The 11,852-nt window shown below is 34.0% G+C and overlaps 1 long non-coding RNA gene across 1 annotated transcript; it reads left to right on the top strand.

Annotated features, from left to right (window-relative positions):
* Positions 1 to 1,847: 1,847 nt before the first annotated feature.
* LOC127849591 (uncharacterized) lies at positions 1,848 to 8,956 on the top strand. The gene is made up of 2 exons (XR_008034938.1): positions 1,848 to 2,453; positions 8,294 to 8,956. It is a non-coding gene; the product is annotated as an uncharacterized LOC127849591 (long non-coding RNA).
* The last annotated feature ends 2,896 nt before the right edge of the window (positions 8,957 to 11,852 follow it).

Raw genomic sequence — 11,852 nt, forward strand, 5'->3', positions numbered from 1 at the left:
AATAATAATTCAACAAATCCTCATATTCAAGCTGGGTCATCACTAAGTGGAATTATTTGTGGACATATAACAGAAAAATGCATTTCATGCCTCTATATTGCTTTAACAGGAATCCCAGCTTTTTGTATGAACAAAATTCCCTGATTTTTCCCTGATGGAAAATAAAACTTCCAGGATCATGATTTTGACCTATTTCTTGTTTTAGACACCCTGAATAAATAGCAGTTGCAGACATAACTAAGCTACACGTATACTACAAAGTCACGATAGATATGCAGAGGAAATGATTTGCTGTTTAAATTGTATGGACTTCTCGACACAAGTCGGGAAAGTCTGACCAAACAAAATTCCCTGATTTTTCCCTGATTTCACAAACTTTCCAAATTCCCTGACTGGAAAAAAAGAGTCTTTTTCCAGTTTTCCCTGATTTCCAGGTTGGCTGGGAACCATGTTTAACTTTGATAAAATGTTCTTTAGATGCCATGTGTATTAATTTATATGTCTTTTTTTCTGAGATATTAATGAAAATGCCTGTGGGTATGTGGCGAATACTAGTATTAAAAAAATCTGCAACTTGATATATGGTGTTAACACGGTAAAATTGTATGAGCCCAAATTATAATAGATGAATGCGTATTATGCTTCTATGCTTATACTATGAGGACATGTTCATACAATGCCATTTTTATTAATATAGATGCCAAATTTAATGAAACAGACTTGAAAATGTGTGTTGCCAGATACCAAGTAAGAAAAAAATCAGCATTTTTATGTAGGGCTTTCACACAGTAAAATTGTTTGTGCCCAAATAATCATAGATGAATGCATATTAGGCTTCAATGTTGCTTATACTTTGACTACTGGTTCATACGATGCCATTTTTATAAATATCTATGCCAAATTTAATGAAATAGACTTGAAAATGTGTGTCGCCAGGTACCAAGTAAGAACAAAATCAGCATTTTTATGTAGGGTCTTCATACGGTAAAATTATTTGTGCCCAAATAATAATAGATGGATGTATATTAGGCTTCAATGTTGCTTATATACTATGACGACATGTTCAAACGATGCCATTTTTGTTAATATATATGCCAAATGTAATGAAATAGACTTGAAAATGTGTGTTGCAAGATACCACGTAAGAAAAAAATCCGCATTTTTATGTAGGGTCTTCACACTGTAAAACAGTTTTATACGTGGACATAGCATTTTCATGGAGCCCGTAAAGAAAGGGAGTTAATTGTGTAATTTGTGCTGATCAGAAACTTATAACAGTCGTCTCCCTTGAAATATTTGCACTTTATGAGACACCACAAACCATGGCGTCTCATCAGGATCCAAACTGTATTCTAAATCGTCACACTAAGCCCTCATAAGTTATTCATTGTATATGCACTATATAAAACAACCATATAATATATCTAATATATCCAGACACACGTATTATACCCAAATATTAGAAATACACAATTTTATAACAGTAAAAAACAATGGTATTTCACAAACAATTGCAGTCGTTAATAAATGCAGAAAAGCATCATCTACACGTTTCATACGGTATTCAGTTTATATGCAAACGCATTTAAATATATTTACCTCGATACTCGACCAAGCTGTTGAAAAATTGTATTAATTAGAACGAGAACAAGTAAGATTAATGTGTTGTTTTCACATTTCTTTAAATGGCTGCCAATACCGCATGTAATAAAACAATCGAAGCGCATGCGCATAATATATGTTACACTCCACTAAACTAGTTGCAGCAAAGACATTCACAGGCGTTCATGTCACTTATATTGATGATATTTCCATATGCGAGTGTGATTGTAAACACAAGTTTCTGAAAACAGTGCGAAAAGGGGCATTACGCAAAGCCAATAAATCTGCGCAGATTTTTGTCAATATTGACAATAAACTGCATGTTTTCTTACCGTTAGTAATCCGACAGTCCGTTGGTCACATTGTGCATTAGTCCGTTTAAGTTATTATTGCCTTACACTTTTCAATATAAATTTATGAACTTTAAACAAAATAAGTAACTAACTAAGTAACTATTTAACTGACTAACACGCGCGTTTTTTTCCCAATATCCGAGACATTTTACTTTCGCACCTTGCCCTCAATGTCTGGCTTTTAAAGTTTACCGCCTTTTTGCGAATACAATGACGTTTACATATGAATTGCCCAATGAAAATTTCGGCGGGATGACGTCAGGCGCCAAAACTGGCGCGTGGTTTTTCCCGGTATAGACCCAGTGTGTCAACGCTGTAAATGCATTGTGGGAAACGGACTATTTCCAGCATGGCGCCCGTAAAGATTATGAACACGGAAGTAAAAATAGTAATAAATTATTATCAAAAACAGGCCTCATCAAACCGGGTCAGCCATGATATATTCTTGGATGCAGTTTGTGCTTCAAAAGGAGCTACTTTTCATGCCAGCCTATCGATGTAATATTCACTAAACACGTTGCAATGACTGTTATCTTCGAAATAATAAATAAATATTTACAATGTAATACCTGCATTAAAACGACTTCTTTTACATGCCGGCTACTATTCCCAAATACATCAAGTTAAATGTCACAAATGCTTTTGTTTTACCGCATAGTTGCTGCCCATATAACTGGCTACTCAATTTTTTTGGAAAACACTGAATTATGCGTGACAAACACAACATTAAAATACATTAATATCCAAAGATTCAAATAATTTCCCACGAGATAAGTCAAAAATTGCATAATCAATTGAATGAAAAATTAAAGTAAAAAAGCCAGATTTTACATAAATTTCAGGTTAATAAACACAAGGTTAAGGTAGTTGGTGAGATATAATCATTATACAGTTAGTAAGGCTTCATTGGTCATTGTTGGCACAGTACTTACATGCACCTCAGGTACTCTTAAGTATACTTACATGTACCCTGGGTACGATAAATATACTAAAACGTAACTGAGAATTTTAATGCTAAATCAGTTGTTGTCGGCTAATTTGTAAAAATTAATTATGTTCACATTTAGGTCAATTTTCCTTTTAACAGCCTTTATATTATAGACATGCATACTTAACTAGAAATGGTGCGGCAGAGGCCGACGCGTATCCCCACGCCGCATGTTTGACCCAGGGGCACCCCAGGGTTGGTAATGTGGCCATGCATAGTTGAGATTGACCGTATTGTCATAAGAGAAGTTCATTATCAATTAGAAGTGAACTGGTGTAGAATTGAAGAAATTATAGTAAAAGGCAATTTTGGATGGGCGTGGCCTATGTGGGCGGGTTGCCCCAGGGTTGGTAAAGGGGCCATACATAGTTGAGATTGATCGTATTGTCATAAGAGAGGTTCAGTATCAATTTGAAGTAAATCGGTGTAGAAATGAAGAAATTATAGTAAAAGGCAATTTTTGGTGGGTGTGGCCTATGTGGGCGGGGCGCTCCAGGGTTGATAATGGGGCCGAGGTTCCGTATCAATTTGAAGTGAATCGTTGTAGAAATGAAGAAATTATAGTAAAAGGCATTTTTGGGTTGGCGTGGCCTATGTGGGTGGGGTTCCCCAGGGTTGGTAATGGGGCCCATGCATATCTGAGGTTGATAGTTTTGTCATAAGAAAGGTTCAGTATCAATTTGAAGTGAATCGGTGTAGAAATTAAGAAATTATAGTAAAACTGCAATTTTTAGTGGGAGTGGCCTATGTGGGCGGGGCCCCCAGGGTTGGTAATGGGGCCATGCATAGTTGAGATTTACCGTATTGTCATAAGAGAGGTTTGGTATCAATTTGAAGACAATCAGTGTAGAAATGAAGAAATTATAGTAAAATAACCTAAAAAATGAGTAAAAATCTCTGACCCGGCCCGGGCCCAACCACATAACTTTTGACCCAGGGGTCAGATCAAAATTCCAAATAGTGCAGGGTCGCACATATGCTCATAGCTACCATGTGTGTAAGTTTCAAGGTTCTAGTGCATATAGTGTAGGAGGAGATAGTGGCCAGGCCAGGACGGACGGACGGCGGAGATACCCACAATATGATCAATATCCCCACGCTTTTCAAAAAGTGTGGGGATAAAAAGCAACATGATGCAGAAATTTTAAAATAGAAGTTTGTTTAAGGTAAACAATATCGTTTAACGGTAATCAGTAGCGTATCGGATTTTGGGAGGATATACAACTCAGGTACAGTCTAATATCACCGGGTACGTTTAAGTATATACTCCGTACCCGGGGTACATGTAAGTATACTACCCAGGGTACATGTAAGTAGTACCCGAGCCAACAATGACCAATCGAGCCTTAGTAAGTGAGTGATGGTGTATGAGATATACACCCTCAGTAATTTCATACCATACAAGACTGAGCTTTGCTGTTTGATCAGTTTCATCTTTTCTTTAATATCACGGGTTAGAGAAAAAAAACTCTATCATGATAAAAAACAATGTAAATAGAGGGACAAATGCTTACTTCCCATTCATTGTAGATTTAATGATTAATTTGTCCAGTGTGAGTCTTTGCATATAGTATACTGTTAATTTGTTTAACAGTTTAAACACAAGAGTTGTCGTTAAATTAGGACCTCTGTCACACAATATCATAATAAAAAAATGATAATAATTATAGGCATATGAAATGGCCGTAAATAACTTTAAATAAAAAATAATTACGATTTCTTTAAACTGAATTTTTTTTATAATAGACTTGTTTTTTTACCTCAATTATTCAGCATTATAGATATAGAGAATATTATGTGAGTTTTGGATCAAGTTTATCATGCGAGGCTTAGAACCGATGAAGCGCGAGGCTTGCCGCTAACATGGTTCGTGCCGAGCATGATAAACTTGATCTTTATCCAGTTTATCCACATAATTTTCTATTTATCCTTTTTTGTGGTCATTTATCGTTCAAAAAAAGTATAAATACTTTAAAATTCAAAGAAACAGCGCTGGTTTTCCAAGTTGACTTCAAAGTGTTTGTTTACTTCAACGTCATCATTTGCTATGACGTCACATTTAAACATATAGTGTTCTTAAGATAGAGGTCGGAAAAAATAGCGATAGTATTAAGGTAAAGTTTATACGATCGTTGTTATACTATCGATTTTCAGCTGGTAATAGGATAAAAAAAATGTACCCATGGGGGTAAATACCCCCACTTTTCAAAGCATAGGGGTAAATGGTCAAATTTCGCCTTGGTTGAAGGGTAATTTGCTAAAAGTAAAACCAGAATATAGCCGGGGTACAGACACTCTACTTTAATAACAATTAACCACTAACTATGTGTATTCCTTCATATTAGTAGGTTTCTTAATTTCTTGTTATTTTAACTTGTTGGCAGATTACATTTAAGATCTTCGTCGTTATTATCCACCACCGTGGCCAACGGAGAACTTTTTTGCCAACTTTCAACAGTTGTTTTATTAGCATTTTAGTGGTTCCTTTTTGATTTTAAAACAGAGGAATTTAAATCATTCAGTATTGGCAGTACAATTTTATTACTCGATACAATTTTTGCCATACACAAAGAATCAATTGTACTTTGAGAAGTAATTTGTGTTGGCTTGGAAGAAGCCATGCTGACCACTTCATGTAATTTAATAAACACATAAGCGCTTGACTGTCTGTTAAAAAATCAATACTAAATTTACCATGCATCTAGATGCTACAGAGTATACATACCGACTGGCTAACTATTTCTACAACCAGCTCTAATTTTTACGATAACCAGTCTCATTTTTTGGCTAAAGACAATCAGCTGTTTATATTTTTTGTTTATGATATACGCATCAGTGCCCCAGATAAGCTGTGTATCTGCGTCTTTCACCCTATTAAAATGTCTAAAAACGCAAAGAAATTCAATAACATGCCTATTGAAAACGCAACCATTTTGATTTGTGCGCAAATTCGTCAAATTCAATGCGTACAACACAATAGCTTCAATCGAAAATACTAAATGCTCATTTTCGGTATTTTCTCTTTGAAATTATTATCGTCACGCGTATTTATTAAGCAAGCGCCTGGATGACGGACCATGAAAACAGTCAAGCTTTATTCAAACTCTCTGCGTTCTAGATTTCATAGTTAAATAAAGTGTGATCAAATTGTTTTCCTCGACATACATGCGTTTTCAATCTGACTTTATCCGTCGCTCATTGTGCATGTATTTATAAAGTGCCCGTACTTTCAGTTTCTATAACGATGCAAAATAAAAATGTCTAAGAGAGGTCGAAAGACTTCCGCTATTGTTGAGAAAAAAATATCAGTCGATCGCAAACTGTTTCGAACCAAGAAAGCAAGAGCCAAATGATCATTCGTGTTATCGAATTTTTGTTTGTTTTAAGTTTATATTAAGGACAGTTTCAATGATTAAAGATGTTATGAAACATCAGTTTATTAAAGTTAATTATGATAGTTTAAAGTTTTATTGAATCAGTACAAGTGAGCATCTTCCACAGAAGTAAAACATTAATGATATAAAGGTATGCATTTTTATAAATTATTTCACCCTATTTCAAGAAGGAAATCACCCTATTTTTCAAATCAATGGGTGAAAACCCTATTTCTCAAATAATTATCTGGGGCACTGCGCAGAGAATTTACAGCATTAGCGTAAGTCCAGATTGGCTTGCTTAAATGTACGCACGGAAATGATAAATTGAGCGTATCTTGATATTTCGAATGCGTATATTACGCTGATACGCAGCTTATCTAGAACGCTGATTATTATTAAATAAATAAATAGTGAAAGCTGTTTTTGCAAAAATTAGAGGAATTTGCAACGCAAATGGTCAGTATTTTAATTACCGGTAGAGGAATTTGCAATGCAAATGGTCAGTATTTTAAAAAGTGTGCAACTCATTTTTTCACATTTTTCGACAGTTAGCGACTTTTTTTCTCACAAATTTGAATAGTTTGAGACTCATATTTTCACAAATTTGAACAATGCTCAATTAATTATTTTCACTATTTCCAACAGTCACAAGTCATTTGTTCACAATTTTGAACAGTGTGCAACTTACAGGGGACAAAAATATTTCTAAACTGCACTCGTCCTGCAGGACGAGTGCATTTAAATGTGCACTCGTCCTGCAAACACATATGCACTCGTCCTTGAATATGTGTGAAATAAAGTTTGCAAAGGGCTAATATGACTAATAAAATTTACTATATCACTGCTAAAATGCTGCTTACTCAGTTATTCATGCCAGCTGATCAAAAAAGAAATGTTGAGCAGTGAAATAAGTTATTTATGAGGAACACAAAATAAATAAATGAAGACTGCTGTTTTACTTTTTTCTAATGCTTGCGTGCTTTCCTGTTTGGGATGTTTGAACACCAAACTCCCCCCCATCCCTTTAAAGAACGCTCAAATGTCAGACATTTTTTGGACGAAATTCAGACTAGTTATAAACTGTACTTTGCAGTTAAATAATTCTTTAAAAATCAATACTTACAGTGAATGCAGTCGGATGTTTCCCTGTCAACATTGACACCAATATTTACTCGCGACTTAGTCTCGCATAACAATGCGCACCTGTTGTATGAAATTTACAATTACAATTTCCAGTTCATTCTCGTTCTACTTTCGGAATAGATATGCTTTAAGAAAATGATTTTATTTAATTATTTACGGGTCTTAAAAAACATATTTTAACATCAGCTTTTTCTCTCGTCCTGTAGGACGAGCGCTTTAGGGAAATTCACTTGTCCTTTAAAGATTTCACTCGTCAATATGAGCAGACGAGTGGAATTTTTGTCCCCTTACTTATTTTTCCATAATTGTCTAGATTGCGAGGCTCATTTTTTACAACCTTCAACATTGTACGACTCATATTTCACAATTTTCAACATTGTGAGACACTTTTTTTTACATTTTTCTAATGTTTGCGACTGATATTTTAAGTATTTTAAACAATGCGCGACTCATTTTTTCACATTGTTGAATAGTCACCACCCATTTTTCTTACTTTTACATGCAAGACTCATTTTTCCACAATATGAACAGTGTGCGACTAATGTTTTCAAAAAATGAGGCGGCAGATGTTGCTGCACAAAGATAAAAAAGCCAACTGCCATAAATTTTATCCAAAAAAGAGCAACATGGCTTATTGGAGCTAATCAACCCTTTCTACATGTACTTTCAACAAGCACACAGACCAATGACAGTAGGACTACTGGCACTGACCGTTGGTTCATCAGCATGAAAAATGGGTGTCAAAAATAGCACAAATAATGTAAAATGTGTAATATGCATGTATAACGATGAAACTTACCAACCACTCGACCAGGAAACATCTGTTGCAGACTATGTGGGAACTGGGATTCGGGATGCTCTCCCACTGGTATCATATGCAGATCAGTGGTCACAAGAACGTACACAACATCATTAATGTCAGCAATATATATCTCCAACTTCAAACACACAGCTTGCAAAATCGCTGAATATTGCACAAAAGCAGCTTCGTTACAAACTTCCAGCAACTCGAAATCCACAAGCAGTCTCGTTCCCCACCCACTTTGACTTCGTAGCGAAGGCATGTTTTTTTTGGGAAACCGTTAACATCTCACAACTAAACGTATACTACGGAGATTGACAAGTTGAAAAATAAATTACTGTAATCACTTCCAATTTGCGCACTAAGTTAAACTCCAGTTCCAGTTTGTCTTTATTGTTGAAATGTTACTCTACACATTCGCTTTGAAAATAGAGGTTGGCGTGTTGTTGGAAGTACATGTACATGTCGAATGTGTTATTGTAAAAACTATTGGTATTGTGTTTTTAGTGCAGACATTGTATTTAAGTTTCGATTTCTAGCATAAATTTATATATTTTGTTAAATAATTTGCGTTTGAATGTGATTGTTTGTTGCTTACTTGCGAACTATTTTTTATGTGTAAATATGCATAGACGCTAGTGGATATGTAATCAGGTTACCATATTTACAACAATAAAATTTAACGGCTGTTTGTTTTTGTTTGTTTTGTTAATATTTTCTAAAACGTATGTTAAACGAGAGATGAAATTATTAATTAATTTGGGAATAAAATCGCAATATGTATTATTTAAAATCAAATTTTAAGTGTCTAGCGCGTGAATTGTCTCTTGGGGGTGAATTGTGTTTGGGTTGCTATTAACGCTATTAACGCTTCCAGCGAGTACTCATTTTATAGCGATTGCGCAATAAAAAACACCACTTTTTCGTAAATTTATCAAAAACTGGACTTTTCCCAGATATGACGAATACGCCAAAAGGTAGATCGCATTCTGGTCCATATACATGTCAAATTTCAGCACAAGTGTTGGGCCAGTTTTCAAGACTCCCAAATCGCGGCTATAACCAGGAGCTTAACGAATTTTAGTCGCCATTATCATTCGTTCAATTGAACGTCATCAAATGATGACGTCAATATAGCACTCATTCCATACAAATCTGATCATTATAGGGTCATTTAATCTATAGCCTAGGTAGAAAGTAATTTATTATTTTTTTATTTAAAAACAGTAAGTAGGATTTCTATATACGTATTCTCATATTTTGACCAAGGCAATTATTTTTTAGTTTTAAAGCGCAAAATAGACGGATTTCTACCTTGTAACCACCAGATACATTGTATATTCTAATTGGCATAGATAAAATTAAATCTATAGCCTAGTTACAAAGTAATATATTATTGTTCAAACGGTACCGCTTTTAAACTGAAAGTAGGATTTGTAGACATTTACGTCTATTTCTACAAACGCGATTATTTTTAAGTTTTAAAGCGCAAAAAAGACGGATTTCTACCTTGTAATCACCAGATATATTCTAAATGGCAAAGATAAAGATATGTTTCTTATTTATACTTAAATTTACTATGCCATGCAGTTAATTTTAAGGTGTGTGGCTCAAAGTCATTTAAAAAGATGAGCAAATATAATCATTTTTCTAAAAATAAATCATCCTCTGAAGCCCCCACTGAGATTCAAACTCAGACCTCTCTCCTCTGTGAAGGAAAGTATTCTATCTTGAAATACAAGGGCATGTAAGAGGAAAGTCAGCTATTTTAAATTTATCAACAAATAGATTTAAACAATATTTATATGGTATTAAAATATGCAAATATTAATGTAATATGACCAGAATTGGAGGTTCAAATCTTTGTAACTTTATTGTTCAAAGCAAAGAATTAAAGTTAAAATTGATGTACATGTAAGCATGTTGTTAATACTAAATTGAGTTTTTTTATGACTCCTTCGCTTCTGTATAGTATGAAATACATATCTCGTGTAACATAATTTCATGTAAACTCTGGACTTTAATGACGACAAGTTGGATGTATGGTTTCCTGTATTGTGTTTTAGGTCAGAATGGTTAACATTTTATACTTGACAAAGATTTGAACCTCCAATTCTGATCATCCATCTCTTTCTCAAAATTTATTAAAAACCACACTATTTTTTTTAAAACTTGTGTATAAAATGCTAACCATTCTTACCTAAAACATGATTAAGGAAACCGAAATATTGACACAGCGAGTTATTTTATTCTTATGGAAGATTAAATTATGCATGACAAAAATACAATCGGAAATATTTTTTACAATCTCTTGATGCTTTAAAAATATTTTACTGTTAAATAAAATAACACGTCTGACTTGTCGTCATTAAAATCCAGAGTTTGAATGAAATTACGTTACACGAGATACGCATTTCATACCATATAAGAGCAAAGGAGATATTAAGAACTTAATTTAGTATAAGCGACATGCTTACCTAAATTTAAACTTTAATCCAATTCTTAAAACAATAAAGTTGCAAGATACAGTAACATGCACGCACTTCCATTTTGTGTGTTTTTTTTTCGTTCCATTTTGTCAAAATTTATTTACAACCACACTCATTCTTAATAACATTTGTATCAAATGCTTACCATAACAAAGCCGTAATCCTGTCGCTGTAAGTTATTTTATTCCTATGAAAATTTAAATTATGCATGACAAACACAAAATCCAAAATAATTTTGGAATATTTCTATGCTTTAAAAAATATTTAACTGCACGGCCGACTTGTAGTCATTAAACCCAGAGTTTAAATGAAAATACGCCACACGAGATATATATGTATTTCATATCAAGTCATGTGTGCTGAATTAATGTTACTCAGCTTTACATATTCTACCATTTATTAATTAAACAGAACCTTGTCAAGTTGACGATGCTTATAATTTGAGAAGTTAATGATTTATAATCATCGAGGGGGGTATTCCAGACGTAAAACATTGCATCATTACATGGAAAACAGCTGCACAACTGTATGCGAAAGGTAAAACAGTATATTCTATCGAGAACTAACTTGCAATTTGCATAGCAACGTCCGAAATGTGCAAACTCCGACATCTATTTCGATATTTATAAATTCAAGATATAACGTTAACTGAACTGTTATACAGAAATCAAACTATAAAACTTGTGTTTTGATAAAAAAAATAAGCAAAGCAAACCAAAAAAAATTACCCTTTTAACGGCAAAACGATTAATTTATCCAATATTCAACACATGTATTTCCATTCAAATTATGCCCTTGAACTTTAACGGTTGATTGTCGTTTCGTGCCAATACCAGTTCGTGCCACTAATATTTGTGTTGTTTATTTTTAAAGGTAAGTTTCGTGAGAAATAAATGTGTTTGAAAACTTTCTCGCATGGTAATGGTATATAAAATTCAACTCATCGGACAAATTCAAGAACACAATGACACTTACCAAGTTTTCTGAACAACCGTACACAGCGCAAAATGCGGGAGCCGCGTGATGTCTATTTCCATATCCACGGGTGTGTTTATGTCAAATGCTAGTGTTTTTCAATAGATCGTATACTTATCTAAA

This window comes from Dreissena polymorpha, chromosome 11 (genome assembly GCF_020536995.1).
Source record: "Dreissena polymorpha isolate Duluth1 chromosome 11, UMN_Dpol_1.0, whole genome shotgun sequence".
NCBI classification, from domain to species: Eukaryota; Metazoa; Mollusca; class Bivalvia; order Myida; family Dreissenidae; genus Dreissena; species Dreissena polymorpha.